General features: G+C 28.3%; 2 pseudogenes; one reads left to right on the top strand and one right to left on the bottom strand.

Annotated features, from left to right (window-relative positions):
* Positions 1 to 902: 902 nt before the first annotated feature.
* LOC126554169 (uncharacterized) lies at positions 903 to 2,584 on the bottom strand (annotated as a pseudogene).
* A 3,227-nt stretch (positions 2,585 to 5,811) lies between these two features.
* The window catches only part of LOC126554170 (transcription factor Adf-1-like), a 29,360-nt pseudogene continuing 8,646 nt past the window's right edge, over positions 5,812 to 26,525 (top strand).

Genomic DNA, 26,525 nt, shown 5'->3' on the forward strand with positions numbered 1-26,525 from the left:
TCTGTTCCTCCCGAAAAAGCAGGAACCAATGCGGTTGCCCCTTGTAAATTTAATTTTTCTGGGTTAACCATTTTTATTTTAAATGTTTCTGGATTATATGATACTACTTGCCAATTTGTGGGATCTCTGTCAGACATACAATATACTATAACAATATATTATTCAAATGACTTACAGAGCTTGCATCTTTATCCGTGGATCGTTTGAAAAGTTGACTTCCGTCCTTCTGGAATTTGATTTCTGTCCTCCCTGGACTAGACCGTTTGCTTGAATTCTCTCTGTTCTCCTTCTTGTCGTGAACGTGGTTTCGTCGGTGGGTCTCAAAGTACTTATTTTTTGATTTGACTCAAAAAATTTTCGTTTGATGAAGTATGACCCCACACCTGACACCAAATTTTATGTAGTAACCAGTGATAGTTACTGCACCCTTCTTTTACGACGAATGCACGTTCCGTCGTAGGTTGGAGAGTTGAGGTATATATAAGTTAACAATAAATTAATAAGACAATTGATACGTTTATTAACTTGTTAAAACAATAATGAAAAGGCTTTCGTTAGCGTAAGCACAAGTACTTAGCTATCGGAGAGCAAGTGACAACACTAACTTGGTCTAACTGACTCTTACTAACTCTAATTAAATCTATGATGAGGACTCATATTTATATGGAACATGCCGTGATGGAGAATCGGATGATCTACGTCTATGAAGTGGCGTGATGTGTCTAATCCAATCAGGAAACGGCATTAGTGGTCCGACTCGGTGGCGTGATATAGTCATAGGCCACTGGACTTCGGAACTACGTTTTTATACTAAAAACGTCGGTTTACTACAAGACTATAAAATGTATAACGTTATATATTTATTATTTTTACAAACATTTTGTATTAATTATAATATATATTTACATTTTATTTTGAATGTATGTTTCCAAAAGTGTATGAATGTTGCTGAGGATATTATTTTTTTGTTGTAAAAGAATCAACTTTTGATTATAATAATTAGATTTAATATCTAATTTTTTAGATGTAAGGTCAACCATATTCTGGGCAACTTTGTTGCCATCTGATAATCTTTCAGAAGCAGATTGTTTTTTCATAGGTTGTTCAGAGTTTATACCCTCTAAAAACAAATTATTAATAATAAATGTTAAAAATACAGAAATGTTTCTAAAATTTCTTACTGGGAATAAGATATAACAAATATAATAGATCAACAATAGACAATAGTAAATAATTATATTGTAATAAAAAATATAGATATTTTGTACAAAAACGCTAATTTTATTATAAAAAAAAGTAAAAGACTGGTTCGACAATAATCTATCACAGTTAAATATTAATAAGTCAAAATATATTTATTTTAAGAACTACTCAATATTATTAACACATGCCACAAAATATGTTTTCACTTGTCAAACTGTTATGATATCTGCATAACATCTCAAACTGTATAATTTTAGAATAAGTAAGCCATATTTAAATTCTAAATAGCCTTAAACAGGTTTACTATATAACTTTGATTGTAATGAACTTACACTTTTCATCCCCAACACAAGCATTATACCTAGTAATAGGGGAGTTTGCATTTATTTATTCTAACTAATATTAGGTTGTATTCGTAAGAGCTAAGTATAAAAAATTTTGAAAGTATCTACTTGATTTAGGTACACTTTTTAACTGCAATTCTTGTCCAGTCTCTACAAGCTTGGGTGATAAATCATCAACATCATTGGGTACTATATAACACAAATTGATAAATAATACATACTAATAATAACTGTTAATAATAAACTTACCATAATTTTGATTGTTCTCAATAACTACATCAAAATGATTTATGTCCAGTTGCAAATCTTCAAATTGAGGATCTATGTTATAAATCACAATACAACTATATAATAAAAATATAACAAAATATGTTGCTGGAGGTAATTTTTTAATATTGAATTCAATATTAAATACAGTGTTTTACCTAAATCACCTAGAATTCATTTTTGGTTTATTTTAGTATTGGATATAAAATATAAATATACCTATTAATTAGTTAAAAAACAAAATAATATTTTAGCTGTACCTTCTATTGTTTCTGCATCTTTATTATAGATGTTCATACATGTTGTTTGTTCTGAAAGTGTTTCATAATTAAATGATACAGCGGACTCCACTGAATTCAAATGACGACTTATAGCCACTTGGCTCATTAATGGAATACTATCCATTTGAGCCTCTGACATTACCAAATTAGTGACAGGTCCTCCTCCAGTACCATTAATATGTCTTTTGATTGCTGAAGCCTTATTTTTTGCAGTTGCCCTAGTGTCTTGCCATGCCTCAAAAATAATAAACAGTTTAACCTATAATTTCCATTATTTTAAATACACATTTTAAATACCTTTTTCCATTTATCCCATGATTTTTCTCAGCCAGGTAAAGAGTTTAATTCAATGGCAATGTCCTCCCATCTTGCCTTAGCAATTTTTTTTGTGAAATTTGCTGAAAATTTTCCAGCACTCAATTTTGGGTCATTAGATATCAATTCAACGAGAGTTTTCATCTGATGTTTTGTAGGCCTCGATTTTGCCATTGTTTATAATATATTAATAATTATTATATTTTTAACAATATTGTAGACTGTAGTACCTATTAGGTAGTTTAGTAGTTAGAAGTTAGAACTTTTCACTTCTCAGTATTTTTCAAATAATATTTTTAACAACTTTATCACCAGAAAATTGTTATTTATCAGTTATTTGAGGTTAAAATTGATTAGATTTGATGTTACCACAGTGGTTCATTAGATTAATTAGTCGCATTCGACAAATGATAAAATCTTATCGATTTCAGTTCAAGAATACCAATTATATATCGCATGCGATAAAAATTTGTCACTGTCGATAAAATGTATGACTTATCTCAAGTGCGATAAATTAATCACGTTTTCAAGAATCACCCCCCTGGTTTTTATGAAAAATTTATTGTAGAATATGAACTTATTTGTGCATCAAAAATGTATTATATAATGCAAATATATTATTTAACTAATAAGTGTATCAGGTATTTTATAAAGGAAATTATAAATGCATGATTGAAAATCTGATCAAAATTTAAATTATTCTGCTTCTGCAATATTGTAACTATTTTAAAAATGTAGAACATATTATTATATTAAATTTTACTAAAAGATGAAAAAAAACATTAACTAGAATTAATAAACTATGCATTAAAAAAATATTAATATAGATATTCAATTAAAAAAAAGTGGGCAAGTGGGTACCGTTCTGCTGTACATTAGGGGGCGGGGTTGACCTCGGACTAGGGTAGGTTAAATTTGAATGCAATGATAGGTATCATTGTATACGAAAAACGATTCTGAACGAAGATGATTTGTCAGCCTAGGATATAATTTCAAGTGGTTGGTGAAAAAGGTGGTTTGTGTTTTAATGGCCTGAATACACCAAAATTTAAGTTCTTTTATAATTATTAACTAATTAGTTTTTTAGTACCAAGGGAATAATAATAATTAAAAAACAATACAATTTTTGTAGGATATGACTTATGGTCTGTGATATGGACGAAATGGGTATATGCATTGGCAATTATGACAGAGGAGAAGCTAAATTTTAAAATGTACTTTTTTTAAATTTTTATATCTGGTCACCATACATATAAATACAAAATAAGTAATACTTACCAATATTTAATAGGACTTTTCAAGTATCCAATTTATACGCGTAATCTCAATTTAAATAGGTACTTCTATGTTTAATTAAATTAATATATAAAATAAAATATATTATAAACAACACACCATGACATATTACTATAATATAATATTAATTGTTATGTTTTGTTATTTTATTATAATGTTGATGTCTGATGTACTATACATCACTAGATTACTACAATAGTCATACTACATTGTACAATATGGCGTATTGTCAGACGTTACTAGTTACTACGTTAAGTAGAGTTGTCAGTTGTCACGAGGTATCGTCGTGTAATCATAAAACATTATATAACTGCAATCTAAATGATAGCAAGCTTGCCAGTTGCCGATCTCGGATGTGTACTTACTATACATAAACATGAACCTAATACTAGGTAATAAGTATATTAAGGTATATACTTAAGGTATATTATGGTATTGGTATTATTGTTTTGTGATTATACAGGACGCAAGATTATTATTTTGCTTCATAAATTTAATGTTATAGGTTGGGCGGAGTTACAGAATACAGGGGTATTCTTAACTTTTGGCTTTTCATAAACACTAATCGATATTATTAGAATGACTTATTATGCATCATCGTCGGTGTCGGTAATCGAAAGCGATAAGCGAATAATAGTTTTTATAGTAGTAATTTTAGTCCAATTAATTATAATTATATGACAATACGGACGGATAGTGTTACGTCACAAATGTTATAAATCCTTATCAAATGTCCCAATTGGATCCAAAAAAGTATTTCGTACTATATGAAAAACATATACTTTTAGAAAATTTGAACAAAATTTTAGTTTAAACTTTCAATTTACGCGATTTTTCATTAAACTAACTATGCACAGTGCATTAGTATACATAAACCTTAAGAATTAAACAATTCTACTTAAACAACGTGTAAAATGTTAATTTTAAGCGATATTATTACATTGTAATAGCTTTTGTTTGGATCCAACGGATCCATTGATAAGATTTGTACTTATGATAAGAACGTGTATGACGTAAGCACTATCCGTCCGTATTGATAATAAGCTATAACAGGTATAAAATTAATATTATCACCACTCTCCGCTACACCATGGATCAATGATATCGAATTCATTACTATAATAGCTACTGGACTTAACAAATAAAAATCCCAGTTCTGATTAATTAGTACTGATGTATAACACCTAAAAACTTTCTAAAATCAACCAACTTTGAGCACCTATAACTCGCCAACGGATCAATGAAAATTCAAAATTTTGATGTGAAAATTCATGAAAAAAATGTCTTTATTAATTTATGTATTTATTAATATAGGTTGTTATTTGAAAATCAAAAGTTGATGGTGATTTCACAGTTAAATATAAGCGTGAAAAAAATAAAATTTTTATATAATTCTAGAAAAGCATAAAACTAAACATTTTGAAAAAAAAAAATTGAAAACAGTCAACACATAATGAAATAATGAGTGTTCAATGATAAAAGAATCACCCTGTATTTATATTTCCCGTAAAACATTAAATAAATAAAAAAAAAAAAAAACGCAACAATTAAATAATTTTAATATTTTAATATTACACTTAGAATATTTTACTCATAAAATAAAAAATTAATAATATTGTATGCGCCCTGAATAGGGGCAACCCGAAGGACCACTCGGGGCACGCCCGAGAACTGAAAACACCTATTTTGAGCTTATGTCACCACTAACGCCGATTCGTTACAAGGGTAGGCAACTATAAGTGCCCTCGCCTGAGAATGTTCAGGGTAGGCAACTTTACACACGCCGACGGCGGCCAGGAACGGGAGCCAACTAAAGCTCTATTCACATTAGCGGTCTCGGCTCGGTCCGGTCACGGTCAAGTCAACATCGGTAGTACGTAATCCAACGGCATCGTACACACTATCGATCACGGTCAGGTCCGGTCAAGTCTCGATCGGTCGATGCACTATCTAGACCGTGGCAGTCACAAGCTTTTGGATCGAGACCGCCTAGTGTGAACAGTCAACCGCCGCGCTAATGTCGGTCATATCCATTGTTTTGATTGTTTCGTTTAGCTTAGAAAAAATAATTTATGTAAAATTATAAATTTAAAAAAAACTGTGAAATGGACGATGAAATTCCAATTGAATTTGTACGTAAAAATAAAGTTTTATATGACTTTTCACACAAAAAGTATTGTGATGCGACGTATAAATTCAATTTATGGAAAGAAATTGGGGAAAAACTTCAACAAGGTGAGTTATTTACTTTTGATTTATTATATATTGACATTTTAATCCATGCATAGTATAAATAATAGGTATATCGTATATCTAAGTTATGTTAAATATTACAAAGTTTATTATACCTAAATTAATTAACACATATAATAACTAATATATTGAGTAAAAATTTATAAAAATAATATCAAAAAACTGCTTAAAATATGATTTCTTAATCATACATGCATTATGTAAATACACTTTCTTTCAAATGCATCCGTATTTCCAGGGTACTGATCCTTCATTTGAATTAAAATAGTCGGTAAACTTTTCCCTTACTTTGAATGCTGCAGTTTGGGCATTAATACCGATTGATGGTAAATCATTCAAAATATTAGTATGATCTAGCTCATCATACGAATTATTTTCTATTAAAGACATTCTATTATTCCGTAAATAATTATGCAAAATACAGGTTACTAGAATTATGTTTTCTATGTAACCCGGTTTGGAAGTTATTGTCCTGAAATAAATTCGAAACCGTTGGGTCAAAATTCCAAAACAATTTTCAACAACGCGTCTTCCGCGGCAATGCCTATAATTATAAATTTTTCTTTCTACGGATAAATCATGTCGATGTTGAGGATATAGTCTCATTATGTAAGTAGTATATATTTGTATGTTCTGAGCACCTTTTGACTACGGAGATTTCAAAATTTTAAGGGAGACTTTTCCCCTCAAACTTTTTTTTCTCCGCTGTACCAGTAAAAAACACTGATTTTCAAAAAACATAATGTATATTCTGAGCACCTTTTTTTACAAAGAGAGATTTCTACACACGTTTACTGTGTAACAAAAAAAAAAAAAAAAATTTTCAAATTTTTTTTTTTATGTAAATGTTACGCTAACTCAGATTTACCATGTAACACAATACGGTGTTAACACATATATTGTTCACCTACTGAAATAATTATTTCAAGAAAAGAACACAAATTATTAAATAAACTTTTTATTATTATAAATTGTATTTACACAAGTTTTCTTACTTCTCTAGTAAAAGGTACATATTCTACAATACGATCATGAATCAATAAACAATAAGCAGTTACACCTGTAAGCGATTCTGAAGCTTCAATTTCTAATTGTACATCTACTGCTGAGGCTGTGGCTGAATCGTTCTGTTTCGAAGTATCAATGACTATAATTGGAGCGTTTGAAAGAAAAGTAGAAGGACTCAATATCGGATTCCGTATACTTTTTTCATAGTACAATTCTTGAAATGATGTATACATATCATATAATAAGGTAAAATTATTTTTTGTAAAATCTAAATTCAAATTATCTTACGGATAAGCTATTAAGTTCAGAAATACTCTAACGTTTGTTAGATTACAATGGTCAAATATAATACAGTCTTTTTCTAACGTATTTTTACGTCCTTTTTGCAACCCGATTATTATAAATCGCGGTTATTCTAATTTCGATGCAGTTTTCAAATTCCATACAACTTTTTTAGCGGTTCCTAGTTCAGGATATTCAAAAGTTTCAAAAGATCTGAAAGGAATAAACAAACTTTTTTCTTTTTCTACAAGTTTCAATAATTTCAACCTTTCTCCATCGTCAACGGTGAAGCACATGTGGACCAACATGTGGAACCTTCCATACTATTTTGTTTAAAGAAACTATGGCTGTAGTAATATTTATACCACTTTTCAAGCTTAATGCATTTAAATCGCTATGACTTCGAGTTAATATTAATTCCAATCTAGAATTAACTAATATTTTTCTATAGTCTTCAAAAAAACCTAGCCAATATTTCAATGGAATGCAAGCACTAAATTCACCTTTATCATTTGCTGATTGTGTTGCGTTTTTGAAATTCCAGCCAGAATTGTCATAACAATTATAGTTGTCTGGTGTACCGGATAAGTATCCTTTCAACGAGCTAGTGATTCCAAGAACACGCGTGCAATCAACTTCTATACCATTGATTTCCAGCCGTATTTGTTCGAAGAGATAAGAGTAACCGTTATTAGATAGTTTAACTTTGTCAGGTTCCGAAAACATTCCTTCCAAAAAAATAAAGCTTTCGTGTAGATACGGATAAACATCTGTTTGCTGGATTGATATACGAATTTCGTCGTTATTATTAAATGATGTAGTATACGGCGTGGATGAATGATATTCAATTTTTGTTATTTTAGAATCCGTTTCATACCATGAACTTATATCTAAATTATCACTTTCAGGCATTTTGCTTTAATTGATAACCCAGAGCTTGTAAAAATTTTTTTATTTTTCAATGTCAATTTTTTTACTTTATTTGATGTTACCGGTACCACTTTAGTCTTATGACTAGTTGAACTGATTCGAAGTAGTGGATTTATATTGAATTTTAATCCCATATCAAGATCCGTAACGTTTAATATGTAACACGATTGTCAATGCCTCACCAAAATTATCAATCGGATTATGATCTTGATTAACTAGCTAACCGTTTATCGAATCAATAATTGTTTTATTCAATTTGTATATATTAAATTAGACGGTGATTGAATTACTTTAGATCCTGTCCTTCCACTCTGGAAAAACTCGTAAATCGAATGACTTTGAAGGTGGTTGTTGAATGATCTTGAGCTATATTACACATTATTTTTATAGAATTTATTGTGTTTAAATTTGCTGCATTTTCTGATCGAAGAATTTCATACACTGGTTTATATTGTTTTTTTTCAAAACCGAATACAGGTGCAATACTATATGGAATCTCAAAGTGTGTATCTCATTACATTTTATATACGATCTGAAATCATTAGGATCAACCGAAATATCAAATGTTAATTGGGTTAAGTTTTCACTATTATAGACATCTATTTGCTACTTAACTTATTGATTAATATCTTCAATTTCATAACATCCCTCTTCCAATTTAATATAACACATCATAGGAGCATTATTGTTTTCATTGTCAACTATTTCTATAGAAAATTATTATTATTTTCATTATATTTGGAAATGAATTAAATGACTGTAACATAACAAAGCTATTTCTGAGTCCTCGTAAAGGTTTATAGGCGGAAAATAATTTACAGATAATATAGTAGCATTCCCAGTTAAACTTAAAGTAACTGACTCGTACATTTTAAAATCTAAAATATAAATTTAATAATGAGATCCGTGACGTTTAATATGCAGAACAACTGTCAACGTCTCGTTAAAATCGACAATTGGATTATTGTTTTGGTCAACTAACTGAACAGTTATTGAATTAATATCTGTTTTGTTTAATTTGTAATGTATTAAATTAGACGGTTAGACGGTGATTGAATTACTTTAGATCCTGTCCTTCCACTCAGGAAAAACTCGTAAATCGAATGACTTTGAAGATGGTTGTTGAATGATCCTTGAGCTATATTACACATTACTTTTAAAGAATTTATTGTGTTTAAATTTGCTGCTTTTTCCGATCGACGAGCTTCATAAAACGGTCCATATCTTATCTTTTTAAACCTAAGAACAGGTGCTATACTATATGGAGTATTGAACTGAAGTATTCCATTACATTTTATATACGTTCTAAAATCAACAGGATCGATACGTACACTGAATGTTAGCTGTGTTTAGTACTTGTTATTAACTTGGGATAACTCTTTTGTAATTTTATTGTTAATATCTTCTATTTCATAGCATCCTTCTTCCAAACTAATTTCAAAAGTAAAAATTTATATTTATTTCTCTTTGAAGGAATTACTTCTATTTTCAGTCGGTTATTAAATGCATATTAAATGCATTGGAAATGAATTGAACGTTTGTAAAGATAACAAAGCTATTTCTGAATCCTCGTAAACGTTTAGAGATGGAAAATAATTTGCAGTCAATACAGTCGAATTTCCAGTTAAACTTAGTGTAAAAGATTCACGTATTGTAAAAATTCAAGACATAAATGTCCACAGTTAATGTATTGAAGTCTTGATAGTTAGAATAGTTATATATTATTTTAAACTTTTTAAAATAACGTTGTAATTCAATTGGTGGAGGTAAATCACCAAAACTATCGAAATACATATATGACTTTATTTTTATTTTTATGAAACGCTACCCAATGGCTTCCGTCGCCTGAAGATATGTCTAAGTTTAATATACCACACTCAATGACTTGCGGTTTTTTAGGCAAGCTATCACGTGAAAACACACCACGGAAATGATTGATTTTCAACTTTCTAACGTATTTTATAATATCTTGGGTCGAAAGCGATCTATCAGGTAGCGTAATCATTATTATTATTTTTTTTTCTCAACCCATTATTGTTTAAATATAAACCATTGCCTTTTTTACTTTTTGAATTTTGAATTGCATTGTACACACTAGCACCTCCAGACATTAAGCTACCAAGTGCTGACAATCCTGCTAATATAAGTATTAAGGGAACCGCACCTCCTGATTGTCCTGGGGTTGAAATCAACCTTTTACCACTATTCTTTTTCTTCGAGGTTCTTTTTTTCTTCGCAGCTAGCATACTATTGTTTTTTGTAACACGTTTCCGTTTACTTTTACAAGCATATCAATTTTTCTTTTAGCTTTCATCACGTTTGTTACCACATACGCAACCAATTTCTCTTTCTAGGAGTGTCTTTTGCTTTAAATTTTTCTCAAGCACGATATTCTAACACTTTATCAGCTTTATGTCTATCGTCTAATTTTTTACTCCTTTCATACACAATATCGCGATCACGATAAGCAGCATCCAATGGGTTTATTCTTTTATCACCGCGATCTTGTCTTTTTTTTTTTTAATTTCGTACAAGGACCACAATACTGATAGCCTGAAACATGCTTCAACTGGGAGACTATTTATAAGGGAGCTTACAAATATTTTGTCAGTCTCGTTTGATATTAACTTACGAGTTGAACGCGTCATCAATAACTGATTAACAATTGAAAATTCTAGAGTATATATAAAAAAAAATGGATTTGATTGATCAAAAAGATAAATTAGAGGTTATAAATGTAGATGTTCAGATGGTAAAAAAACCATAAAGACACGGCTCGTTATTACTTGACACTATACGTGCTATACTAGTAGGTCCCAGCGATTCAGGAAAAATAAATATAATGTATAATCTGATCACTCATGCAAATGGGTTAAGATTTGAAAATATTTATTTATACTCTAAAACCTCGAATCAGGAAAAATATGTTTTATTAAAAAAAATAATAGACGATGTAGAAGGTGCTAATTTTTTCATATTTACAAGCGTTGATAAGGTTATAAAATCGAACTTAACTAAGAAAAATTCAATTATAATTTTTGATGATGTTATAATATGTGGTCCACAATCTGTAATCAGAGAATACTTCAGCATTTGCAGACATTCAGGTGCTAGCTCTGTATTTTATTTGGCGCAAACGTATTCTAAAATACCAAAACAGTTAGTAAGAGATAACTCAAACTTCTTAATAATACTGAAACAAGATGATACAAATTTACGACATAAATTTAACGATCATTCGTCTGCAGATATGGATTTCTCAGAATTTCGGAAAATGTCTCATTTCTGTTGGAATCACAGTGATTATGGGTTTTTGGTTATCGATAAAACTCGGGAAATGAATGAAGGAAGATATAGAAGCGGTTTCCATACATTTATTAAAATAAAATAATTTATATATATATATACACTGTAGTACTGTTATTCCGTACATAGTGCTATCAGTAGTCATCCGATACAGTTGTATTGGGTTTATAATTTACAATGAAAAAAGAAAAAGCTTTGTTAGAAAATTTAATAGCATCAAAAAAAAATATTAAACGGAAAATAATGGAAATGAAACGTGGTGTTATAGATTCTGACAACTATTACCGTGATGTATTTAAGCCAATAACCGAACCATTAAGTACACGGGCAGAAAAAAATACTTTATGTAACTCACAACCAACTGAACTAAAAAAAATAGAAACCATATGCTCTAGTAACGAAGATGATGACGATGAATTAAATTCATCATTTGAACATTTTTTTAATAATAAACGTTCTACAATAAAACGATATGATAAATCCTACGGTATGTATTATGATAAAGTCAGTGATTCATATAAAATTAGAAAACATGCTATAACTTTTAGTCATGGTAACTTACAGCTGCTCAATAAATACTATCCATGGACTATAGGACTATGGTCTTTATTATTTGAGAAGGAACCGAAAAAAACAACTATAGAAGATATAGAAAACTATTACAACATTTTGAAAACTACTGGAGTTCATTTAAAAGAAGATGGGAAACCTAAAACCTCAAAGTATCATAAATGGTCAGTCGTTGTAAAACCTCTATATGAACGAATGAAACATGAAGAAAAACAGTTAAACGAACATATAGCTAAAACTAATAACCTTAGATCTCCTCAAATTAACTTTACATCAATTAAGGATCATTTATCTAGTTCGAACGCTAAACGTAGTAATGTTAATAATGATACGATCATGAAAAACGAACCATTTTATTTTAATCCAGAAGCAAACAGTTCTATGGTTACAGATCCCGCAGTTAAAAATATGTTTAATTTTACTCTAACACCGCAACCTAAGAAAGGTTCAGGTTTATGTAAAGATGTAATACCACAAACGCAATTAGTTTATTATGACGACCCGAATGAACTAGTAACTAGATTAAATCTTTTAACATCATCGCAAACTATTGGTAATACTGGTGTTAATAATGAAATAATATCTATTTTAGAAGAACTACGTGAGAGAAATATAATAGTTTAATGACAACCTTAGAGAGTATAGCTAATGAGCTTCATCGACCAGCGAGAAAAATATTTCCTAGACGTAGTGTAGTAACGCGGTTTATTGACGACCTCTGGCAAGCTGATTTAATGGATATGCAATCTCATTCTAGACAGAATTATGGTTTTAAATATATTTTAGTTTTCATAGACACATATAGTAAGTACGTTTGGGTGGAAGCGTTGAAAAATAAAACATCAAAGGAATGTACAAATCGTATGTTTAATATATTGAAAAAAGCTCATCCAAAATTGTTACAGACAGATAATGGTACAGAATTTTATAATATTCAATTTCAAAATTTAATGAAAAAATATAAAATTAAACATTACAGTTCATACAGTGTTATTAAGTGTTCGATGGCTGAACGACGGACGTGTCATACAAACTCTTAAAAATAATATATATAAACATTTTACTGCAACAGGTACATGGAATTGGTATAATACAATATCGAAAATTATGCATAACTATAATAACACAAAACATAGAACAATCAAATGTACACCGAATGAAGCTCGAGCGGATACAAACAAAATTAAATTTAATACACAATTTAATGATACATTATACAAACCAAAATTAAAAGTTAATGACAAAGTAAGAATATCTAAGTATAAACATATATTTAGTAAAGGATATACACCAAATTGGACAACGGACATATTTACAGTTTCAAAAGTTTTACAGACAAATCCAGTAATCAACTAATCAAAAAGATGGATCAGACAATATAATCTTAGGTGGTTTTTACGAGCAGGAAATTAAATTAACTGATTTTCCAGACACTTTCCTCGTTGAACGTAGTATAAAAAAAGTGGGAATAAAATGTTTGTTAAATGGCTAGGTTTCGATTCGAGTCAAAATTCGTGGATAACATCATCAGATATTTTAAAATGAAGATTTTTTTTTTTTTAAATGTATGACACATTTTTATAATAAAAAAATATATACAATTTTTTTATCAAGTAAAATTAATTATTTCACATGCTCTCCTAGTACTCCGTAGTCTATTTTTAAAAAACTTAATATATCCACAATTGATATAAACAGAAAGCGCTATATAGTAATAAATTTATTCGATGAAAAATAATAAAACTGTTGAATTTTGTATAATATTTCGCTAAAATAACGCTGTATATACCTACTGATTGTTGAATCATTAAATTTTTAATTAAATTATTTTGTGAGTTTGTAATGACCATACGCCAATGTATTTATCCCATCATTCATTATATATCTTTTATCGTCATTAGCACTGAGAACAAGCTTGTTCATTGTTTTTGAATGAACAACATGTTTATTCGATTGATTGAAATTCATGTTTCTGTGAGATTGTTTTTTCACAACAGCTCTATGGTTGATAAAAGCATTTAATATCTCTATGTAATCAATAAATTGCATATGGTTTTTTATTACATATTTTTTTACACCTTTTGCTTTTTTTTCTACAGTATCATCTATGGTTTTATAAGCGTATAATTTCGGTCTCAATGAAATTAATTCTTTAAGAATTATTGATTTAAGTTCGTCCTTGAAGAATCCTGGTTGGCTTTTATGAATTTCACTAAAGCAATAATGGTCTTTAGGATAATCAGATGTGTCAAAATATGACAATAAATCATTTTTTAAACCATCGAAAAAATTTTTTGTTTGAATGCTATATACCAAGGAATCTGTATCCGAATATAAAGAACTAATTTTTCTACCATATTTCTTTTTCATTACATTATAATGAAAATCATACATAAAAGTTCTTGAAACGTCTAAAATTGCAGATCCTACATAAATCACCTTTTCAAATTTAATAGTTTCTTTATGTTGATGAATAGCCATAAGATTCGTAGAGTATATAGTTCTATCTTTAAAATTAGTTTTTGCCATTAATTTATTAGCTTATTTTTTCTGACGAAATCATTTTTTTAGAAATTCTTGTTCGAACATTCTCCATACATTTTCCAAAAACACTATTAATTAAAAGCTTCCAGAATTCTTTTTCAAACTCGTTTTTAGCTTCTGTTCTCATTTTAGTACATAATTCAATGTACGATGCCATCCATTTCTTTTGAGAAAATCGGATAGCTCGATGAATTTTTACAAGTTTAAGACCGTGAGAAATCGCTCGTTTTAAATTTTTGTAATGAACATTTAAGTTTTTTTCGGTAATAGTGTAGTTAACAATTTCTTAACATTAGAATTTGGTGGACATTCGTTTAACGGTAAAAATGGGAAATCATTATGAGTTTTATGCAAATTTTTAAGGTAGTCGACATCAACTTCTAATATATATCCAACTTCAGAATCATCAGCAATTTTAGTTACGTCTATATTTAAGTCATCAACCCATTCAAAATCTTTAAAAGGTAATTCTGTTAACATAGACTTCCCATATAAATTTACACAATCCAGATATGTTAACCATGTAATCGGTTCGTTAGAATTATAATTCAATCCTTCAATATTTGGTATATTTGCTTTAGCATACCTTTTAGTTGATTGAGTTATTCCCCCACGAATTGAGTTCTCGATAAACAAAAGCATGTTAGGACATTTTAACCTTTCTAATTCGATCTTAGTATATTTAAGCATACAGTCATACGCAAATCCTGGAGCAGGATCTAGCTCAAGAGTAGATAAACATAAGTCTCTGAAATTTTCAAACACATCAGCTAGTATAGCAACATCAGTTTTTAAATAATGATCGCTATATTCACTTAATGTCTTTATATTAAACACGTTCCATACATTTTTCGCATGTATATAATCGTCATCAGTAATATTTTCATCGGTTAGAGTGCTATAAAATTCAAGCTTTGAAGGTAAAAAAGAATCATTAAGTTTTCTCCAACTATCAACATATTCATAAGGGAAGTCTCCTTTTCGTGTAACTAAATCTAACACTTCAATAGAAAATATTTTAATAGTTTCTCTAAACCTCAACTTATCTTCGGATAAATTTTTTGCTAGTTTACTTAATCTTTCAGTCATAAAACGGTATGTATCAACAAACTTTATGTTAGATTTTGGTGCTATTTCTTTGCTAAATGATATATATTTTTCAGATGAATTAGGTATAACATGAATATCTTTATCGTTACATCCAAGTTCTCGAATTATAAAGTGACTGTCATATGCTAGATTATGAAAGAAGATTGGTACAAATGATGGATTAGTTAGCTGAAAATTACATTTTACACAAATACATCGTCTGTAATTTCCAGTTATATGACAGTGATCTCAAACTTTTAACAATTATTATCTTTAAAAGTTAATAAACATTTTTCACAAACCTTAGCTTTTTGAAAATTTTTTTCTTCTTTTAAAGTCAATTCGTTAATTGGTAAATTAGTTTTATAATATCATTAATTTTATTTCCTATAATTATCATACTATTCATAAATTTTTTTGCGGCATTTTTACCTCTGTATATTACTACTTTTCTAGGAATTTCAAACTTTTTATTAATTTTTTCGAAATAATATTATAGTCAACTTTTACATAAAACCCGTAACTCATAGTTTATGTAAATGTGTGATATGAGTTTTTTTTTTTTTTACCATTTTGAAAGAATTTATCAGGTTGTTTAGGGTTTTAAATACATTCGAAGTCAGCGTATATAACAATTGGGATTCGTTGAGTATTTTTATAGTTTTTGAAATATAAAATCGTCATCTCCTTTTTCAAACATTATAGGTCTTCCTAATTTATTTTTAATACACATTTCTTTATGTCTAATTAATCTGTTTCACCCCAAAGTTTGCTTTTACACGGTTTATTTCCAAAACTTGTAAAACATCTCTTACATATAATCAATTTTGAACAATTTTTAGTTCTTTGGCTTCTAATACCTCGAGAAGTTGTTAATATAACAATAATGAGCTGTATTATTATCACCAAATAGAAAAGATCAAAATGATTTTTTTTTTTTCAATATTGGTTATACGTAATGGGTAAATTACATTATTATCATCTAAGCTGTAAATATTTATTGATACATTGTTTATTTTTTCAAATTTTTTTAACTGAGTTATAGGTGTTGGAAAATCGATGCATTTAAAATTAAACCCACTTTTTTTTTTCTAACATACCAAAATATTTTTTGTTAAACCAAGATTTATTCAAACGATTATCGTACTTACTTAGTATTGAATACTTGAAACATTCGTTATCGTTATTTTTTACATTAATAACTGCTTTTTTTTTTTTAATATGACTAGGTAAATCTAAATATGTTTTTCCTCTTTTAAGAGGATTAACTGTATTAATTCGTAATTGTATACAATCTATAGATTTAAGTGACCAGCCTGATTTTTTTGATATAAACTGTTCTTCATCAGATAATAGTTTGTTAAACATTTTGTTTAATAAGCTATTAAAATTGGATGATTTGCATGCTAATACGTTTGTTGTTTTAAATGACATATCTTGTACTTCATTCGTTAATAGTTGTTCATACATGCTATCACATGTAAATTAAATTATTTAATGTTGACTGCTGGCTTGATTGTGTTAACCTAGAAATTAACATTTCAGAAACATAACTAAAAAATACATAGTAATCTATTATTTTTTCCTTGTTTTAACAATAAACGTTCTCGAACAGTTTTTAAATCGTTCAATTTCAACAAGTTCACCCTTAACAGCTGATTCCATCCGTCTACGTTTAGTAATTGTATTTCTTTTCATTATGTAACTGTAAATAAATTTATATTAAAATAATAATAATAATAATACATTTGTTCATATTCCTAAGTGATTAATGTTTTAATTATTAGTGTATCAGATATTCAGCTTATTGTAGTGTACGTTTTAATAATTATTTCACCAGAATATTACAGGAAATGTAATTAAAGTATGTTATTCAACGACATATCACAGCCACCGAACGTGATCGGATTCGGATTATACGAACGCGTTGTAGGGTCATGATAGTGGTATGCGCAGTGAACAGCAACGATGGTGCGATCATTCACAACGCTGGAACTTTGCCATTTACGCACATAGACCAAACGTACGTACCGTACAATCACTTCTGTGGAACATAACTCAAAGCTGACATGTAGAATTATACATTGTTATGGTACGTGTCAACCTTGAATTTTTACGAAAATACTTTGTTACATTAAATTTCATTATATTATTTAATGTATATTATTATATGATAAATATAGCAAAGTTTTAGAATAGTTTTTAGTAGATTCAAAGATTCTAATTGTTTGTGCAGTGAATTTAACATTGCGTATACTTAATTCAGATTTAAATAATGCATATTGTGATTTTTCATAGTTAAGTTTAAGTTGTTTTTTTTCATCTTTTAATTTTCTAATTATTTGTTTTATATTCTTATTTTTTCTTTGTGTATCTTTTCTTCTTCGTCTGCATCGGTAAAATTTGTTTCATGCCGTTCATACATTTCTTCAATTTGTAGTTTGATGAACGTAGATGATTCCATTTTATTATTTTTATTTTTGAAACTGTAAATGGTAATATTTTATTCAATAATTAATATACAGTAGAAGCCTATTATTAGAAACACGGATTATTGATACAATCACGTTATTGAAACAGTACATCGGTTATTTGAATCAATTAGACGAAGGTTAGTAAACCTGTTGTTTCCGCTGCGTGTGGCTAAAACATGCGGAAAACGGGTAATATACGATTGCGAATGGAGCAATTGCGAACGGACCTTTTCCGGTAAAACGATTGCGATCGTTTTTACCTTACTTTAATTTTGCCGTGTTGTCAGATTTGGTGTCAAAAACAAATTTTTAATAATAATTTTAAAAATAATCGAATAGTAAAAATAATAAGGTTTTTGCTATTACGCCGCATTTTGTATTTAAGAAAAACTGGAAATTTCTACCAAGGAAAATTTAAAAATACTAAAATTGGAAAATATTTTTAAAAACTATTATTTTGAATGTATTATATTATTTATATTATACATTATCGCCACTTCAAAAAAAACGAAAATTTCAGTGGTCTCCCTAAAATATCAATTGGTGGTCTCATTTTAAAATATTTTGAAAATTTAACTGCATATAGATAACACTAATATAAACATTTGGTGAAATTTCAAGTATTAACAGTGATTAGTTTTGAGTTACAACCATATAAAAATCGATTTGGTCGAAACTGGTTTTGCGTAAAATCACACGTTTTTTCCGTCACTTTTTTGTTTTTCTTGATTTTTTTGAAAACTTTACTTTTGATTTCTTTAATACACTTTGAATTGATACTTACATAACGAAAATTGTTTTAATTAATCAACATTGTACCTAAACATTACATATTATTTTGTATAATTTATTTTAGTTTGTAACGAAGAGTTGCTGTTTTAATTGTATTATTAATACCAATAGTTTATATTTAAAATAAAAAAAATGTTTATAATAGATAATAAATGTTAAAAACGAATAAAAATAAATAAATGTTTAAAATATTCTGAAATTATAAACTTGGCAACGTAGTATAAAAAAACGTTCGCAATCGTTCGTTTTTCGGCTAAAAAACAAATTCTTTGATAAGCGTTATTCGTTCGCAATCGTGTTATATGAAAGGTAAAACATTCGCAATCGTGTTGTACCCGCGGAAAACACGTATCTCTGGTGATCTTTGAACTATGTAAATATAACCAGGTGTTTCCGCTGAGTCAAAGCTAACATTTGGCGGAAAGAACATGTTTTTCTGATCTCTGGCCTATTGCTTACAATGCAGGTGTATTACTTAAATTAATACACATTTTCTACCTGATTTAATAATATAATGTAATAAAATATAATGCAGGTGCATTGGGTTTACTACAAATCTAACAAATCGCTTATTAGAAACAATCGGTTAATTGACACATTTCACTTTGGTCCCAAAGTGTTTCTTTCTAATATTTATTTTTATTTATTTAAAATAAGCGGCTTCTACTGTACTTTTGTAATTCAACGATAAATCACAGTCATCAAACGTGATCGGATTTGGTTTATACGAACGCTTGTCGAACGATAGTAATGGTAAACGATACGATATTATTTTCTTCCTTTATATGTTATATTCAACTCGTATTATGTGATAAATTTTTACAACACAGTTAAAATATTAATAAAGAATGTTGAACGTAAACATAGATACAAGTACCTACATAGTATTTTTTCAAACTTATGTGATAAAATGTATAATCACGTTCAACATTAATTGTATCTTTCACATTATAGATTTCAATGTTAATAATATAATCATATGAATTCATGGTTTTCATAAACATAATAAGTTTTAATAGTTGTCATTTCATTCTTTTTTTTTACGAAATATAATACATTATTTGAAATTTATACAACATTTTGTAGGTAGTAATTAAAATATAATATCTTGTAAGAATTATATTAACAATGTTCGTATATATAAAGCGTATAATTATAATAATAATAATAACCTTAAAAGTGTTTAAATATAATAGGGTTAGATAAATATGGTTTCGATTAAGAAAAAAAAATAATAATAATAATAATAAATGTTATTTTAAACTGTGTATAATTGTTTATCGTTAAAAGAATAGTAGCGATTTTAATATTTATTTTACTATCATTATTCAACAGCGTTTTTACCAGGGGCGGCTCGTCAGGGGAGACTTTGAGACTGAGTCTCCCCCTTAAAAAAACCCAGTTACTTGTAAATAATAATTAATTAAAATAATAATGCATAAAAATATTTTTATTCAAATTGAAAATATAATATTATATAGTTTATATCGTTTTCTTTGTTTATTATTATAAATTGAAAGCAACCAAGTCTAAAACCTTTAAATAGTTATTTTAATAGAAATGCTATTTTAGTTTTATCGATGACGGTGACGGTCGCCGTTACAGTGAAACTGCTGCCCGACAGTCTCAATCATAACATGTAAAATGGTACGGCCGGTTTGATGGAGGGCCGGAGGGGGCAGGGAGAATAAGCTGCGTATTATAGACTCTATTGAGACTGGGTTCACGACAATAATTGCCGTACCGCGCGCCGTTCTTAGTCGCTGTCATAATTTAATGCATTTTTATGATTTAATAACTATCAGTGGCGTATTTAGCTTTTTGGCGCCCATAGGCTAAATTATTCTGGCGCTCCTATCCTTACCTCGTGACACCAAAGAATCAACAATATTTGGTCTGAACCTTTCATGATAAATTTTTGTATGCACATTTTTATTAAAATAATTTATATTAAATCTTTAAAACAAACAAATTTAAAAAAATACATGCTTTTGCAGACCTAATAGTTTTTTTTTACTTGTCAATACGACTCTTGTACAGTTTCATAACAATGGAAAGTAAAAAATCAACATAATATATAATCATAGTCAACATAATAATATCAATAGCAAAATCGTATATAAAAAAACTTTAATTTATTAAATAATTACCTTTTTTTTAAATGTTACAAATATTTGTGAAAACATTTTTTTTCATTAAAATACCTAAAATTAAATATTATAGAATTATTTTTCTTCTGCTTTTTTGTTCCGCAAAGGCTTTTATGATGTCTTCATAATCCATTTCTGTTGTAATTTTATTTTCAATACACAATGTTGCTAAAGCATTTAATCTTTGTTGGCTCATTGTCGATCTTTGATAATTTTTAATCCTTTTGAGGCACGAAAACGATCTTTCGGCCGAACAATTAGTTGCAGGTGTACAAACAAAAATTCTTAAAATAATTTCTACATTCGGGTATACTGTTTTAAGTTCATTTTCAAAAATAAATTTTATTAATTTTAAAGGAGACTGTGTTTTTGGACCAAATTTAATAAGTAAATGATCTTTTAAATGTAATAATTCCGTTTGCAAGTCTTCACGATCAATATCATTTGGATATATTTTCCAGAGGTTGTTTGATTTATGTTTTATCTCACATGGATTCAATTCAAATAATCTTGTCAAGAAAAAAAAGGGTTCACAGAATGAATTATAAGCCTGACGTCTTTTTAATAATTCATTTCCTAAAACATCAAGAATTACCATAAACGAATTTATTCTAAAGTTATCCTTTTCATTAAGATCAGTGTCACCAGTTCTATTTTCATCGTATTGAATTTTTTTCTTTTTTTTTCTTGATATACTAGTTTTATACTGTTTTATTGTAGATCGAATAAGTGCTTTCTCTTCGTAATTATCAAATTCATTACGTTGTGAACGTATAAGTTCAATTAATGAATCATATAACTCCAAAACAATGACTACATCGATTTCAATACTTTGTAATTTTTTGCTTACAGCATTTAATCTATTTAGTAAAAAACCCCATAAAATTGCCATAAAATTAGTTTCCAAGTATTCAAAGTTATGACGTAACCCAGCTGCTTCACTTCGAGTTTCTGGTGTTTCACTATTTTCTATTTCTATTTCTGACAGAGCATTTATTATTTCATTCCAAGACTCATTATAGCTGAGACAAGCATCATCTCTTGAACTCCATCTTGTAGTATTAATTCGTTTCAATGTTTTAGATTTAGAGCTGAAATGAGTCATTAAAATATCCCATCTATGAGTTGAAGCAGAAAAGAAAGTATATAAATACTGTAGATTACAAAAAAAATTAGTAGCTTCAGGACAACATTCTACAGCATGGACTCCAACTAAATTCAGCGAGTGCGCAGCGCATGGGACATACACAGCAAGAGGATTTATTTCTCTTATTCTTGCTTGTAGTCCTGTATATTGTCCTGACATGTTGCTGGCATTGTCATATGACTGACCCCGACAATCTTCAATGGGGATGTTAAATTTTTTTAAAGTGTTACAAGCAACTTCACAAAGCTGTTAAGATTTATGACTGCATCCAGAAATAAAAGTCAAAAAGTGTTCAACTGGGACACCCTGATGAATGTAGCGTAAGATAATAGATAACTGATCAGAGTGAGAAAAATCAGGAGTCGAATCTAACACTATAGAAAAATATTTGTTTTTTTTTATTTCGTCTATAATTTTAGAAGTTACTTTATTAGCCATAAGTTGTATAAGTTCCTCATAAATAGTAGAAGATAAATATGAAGTCGATCCACTACCTTTGTTACCGTATTTTGCAATGTGTTGAGACATAAATGGATCAAATTTTGCCAAAACTTCAACGACCATTAAAAAATTACCATTGTGAATTGACCCTATATTTTGATCATGTCCTCGAAATGATAAACCACGAGAAGACAATGACTGAATAATAACCACTAATCTATGTAAAATATTACGCCAATAATTTATTTCTTCATTTATTTGGGACTCAATCTGTTTATCTACACGGCAACTAATATGTCTTCTATCATTCATTATTAAAATACTTTGTTTATGAATATTTGAATTTTCGTGTTGGTTAAGGCGTACATTTGCATTTTTCCAGTCATCATATCCTGTTGACGCTAGTAAATTGTTATTTCCATGATTAAATAATAAACAAGGACCACAAAAAACTTTTCCTAAACTTTCAGAATATACTAGCCATGTCCTATCACACGTTTCTCCATTTTTGAGTACTTTTACAAAAACACGCTTGTTTAAGTACCTTATTTGATCAGAATATTGTCTTTTGGATTTGGATAAATCAACATCTTTATTCTGATGAAAACCGTGTACGACAAAGTGATCACGAGTCTTTCATTACATATCCTAACGCAGGGTCTTTATCGAAAAATACATTGTTATTCTTATGATTTGATTCAAACGCATCATTGCTTACAGAAATACATTTATCAATATTCACACTATCAACTATTTTTTCAACAATATTTGAATTTTCAAAACTACCACTGGTGGTGTCATACATTTCGCCATCTACTCTATCAACTGATTGGTCAAAAACAATATTTAAATTTTTAGAAGTACTATTTCCAGTATTACTTATATTATCGATAATTTGTTCAGAATTTTTTGAATATTCTAATTTATTTTTATCGATGTCATTTATAATATTACTAGTCTGTTCAGGAGAGTTCAAATTTGCAAAAGGAATTTCACCAGAGTCATTCACAGAACAGTCAGTTTTTAATTCGGATATATTTGAACAATTTTTATTAGAAGGAAAAAACGAATCCAATTTTTTTGTTTGACTTAATACTTTTTTTTGTATTTCATTTTTTTCTTTTGATAATCGTTTGTACTGAGCACCACTTAGTTTAGTTCTTTTCATATTGATTATGCAATATTATACTTTCAAGACTTCGAAACTAAATTTACAAAAAAAAAAAAAGGCAACTGATTTAAAATTTATATTTACCTTTATAAAACCCTATATTGGGACTTAAATGAAGCGAATGCTTCGATATTTAAATTTATAATATAATTATAAAATCTAATATCATTATATTAAAACTATAATAAATTGACCTTCTAGCGGGTGCACTATTTATTATAACAAAAAAATGTACCCGGTAAAATTTAGAAGTTATAACATTATATTCAATGTTCATAGTAATTGGTAATAATCAGGGCTAGGATTTGTATGTAGCAGCATGTTTTTTTGCTACGTCCAAACGGAATTTAAGTGAGTAATGTCCACGATTTATATTATTGTGATGAAAATGGTACTATTTTTATTTTGCATTGTTTTTTTGCATAATATTATGTAGTATGATCGAATTATTGTATTTAAGTCGATAATAATTAAACTGATCAAAGTATATAACTTTGTTTATGGTCAAACATCAATTTTATTTTTATAAATACAATCCTATGGTACAATATATTATTATGTTCTATATACGTTCACCGATCATTAATATTTGTAAATTTAAAAAAATATACAGACGTAGCATATAATACACATATTTCTACTATTAAATGAGAATTATAGATTTTTTTACTAAGATAATAAATAATAATAAAATTAATCTAAGCTAAAAATAAATAAATAATTTTTAATTTTGTATTTTATGATAATCAGCTAATCAATGATGTATTTCTTGAAATAAATATATTTTTGTGTGTATCCTTCAAAAACTAAAATGCATATTGTACAATTTTTATTGCATACAAATCCTAGCCCTAGTAATAACTGTATGAAAATATAAAATGAATGTACTGCAAACTTTAATTTATTAACAAAATTTGACCAAAAATAAAAAAAATATAATGTATTAAATGCTACAATAGATAAAATTTTTAAAAAATTAGTTTAAGCAATTTAAAATATCTATAATATGTAAGCGACGTAGAATATTTATAAAACTGTTTATAAATTATAAATTAGTTCCCTAGAAGCTTAAATAAAATAATAATTAAATATTTACCTTATCGGAATGACTTGGCTTGGCTTAAAATGTTATGATATCCAGTTCCAAACTACTCGCGTACGTTGTCAACGTTAAAATGAATTTGAAATAAATAAAAGTTTTACGTTTATTGAACGCAAAATTATCAATTATTGCTAATAATAGTAAAAATATACAATAATTTTCTGTTACAGTGAATCAGAAGAATAGACGCGGGTAGACATCACGATTAAATAATATCTTTAATCGTGGTAGACAATTAGTGGCAATAAGTACAATATTATTGTTATCTTTTCCGATAACAGTTATATTTTTAGAAAACACTCATAAATTTGTTTCACATGAACTTGTTAAATGGGCATGTCATATGTATCAATAATCAAAACATATTAATTTATAATATGTATTAAAATAATTTTTCCAAGTATCTACCTATCTCTTGATTATAAAAATAAGCCGCCTACCCCAAAAAGCCGCCCTAGGCTCTAGCCTCATAGCCTGCCCCTAAATACGCTACTGATAACTATAACACGTTTACTACAGGGTTTTATACTATCTTCTATTTGATATTTGTTATATTTCTAATTCTTTTAAAAATGCAAAAAGACAATATAATAGACATATTATTAACTAGTGGTTTTAATACTTTAACTTACGAACAAAAAATCAAATTAAACTTAAAAATATTAACTAAATATGTAATACTATAATATTATTAGATTTTCAATAACAGGGTTTTTCTTGTTCGTTGTTGTACGTAGTTTATGTTAAATAATTTTAAGTCTCCCCAGAATATTAACTCACGAGCCGCTACTGGTTTTTACAATAAACTAAATAACAATATAATTAACGTTTTAAAATGTATACATCTTAGAAAAAATTGTTTTATCGTTAGTTAAAATTTTAATGATGAGATATTATATTTCTCATCATATCTAAAACAAAAAATCTTGAATATGTTACGGGTACAGGTACGACTTCAATACTAGCAGGGAATGGGTTACTTTCTAAACAAACTCCTTTTGTTAAAAACCGTTTACATAATATACATTGTGTATAATAACAATAATCTTTAAACGCTTCTATATTTTTAAATCGAACAAACTGGTATATAGAATTGTAAGTTTGAAAACCGCCAGATCTTTCATCATGATAACATGCACTGCTACACCACTTTTGGGTTCCTACATTTTGTATACACAGTTCAACTAATGTATAATTTCGAAGTGGATCGGTGAAAATATTTAATATATAATCTTTTACCATAAATAGGTAATAATCTCCTACATATCTAAAGGTGATTTCTGGGTTAGTACGATAATATTCTAAAGATTCTAGAATATTGTTGATTTTTCTATCCCGTGTATTGTTTGAAACGATTGCATGAAGACATACTGTAATTTATAATTTAAAAAACAGTTTTTAATTGAATATTGTACACGTATACCTACAATAATAATGTGCATGTATTCGTTTGAATCGTTCTATATGTAACGTACGTCGTACACCTATCTGCCTATATTATTATTTTTTTTTTTTATAAAAATAATATCTATACTAATGATATATACTTACATTGATATT

Source organism: Aphis gossypii, unplaced genomic scaffold, assembly GCF_020184175.1.
Source record: "Aphis gossypii isolate Hap1 unplaced genomic scaffold, ASM2018417v2 Contig00441, whole genome shotgun sequence".
Taxonomy (NCBI): Eukaryota; Metazoa; Arthropoda; class Insecta; order Hemiptera; family Aphididae; genus Aphis; species Aphis gossypii.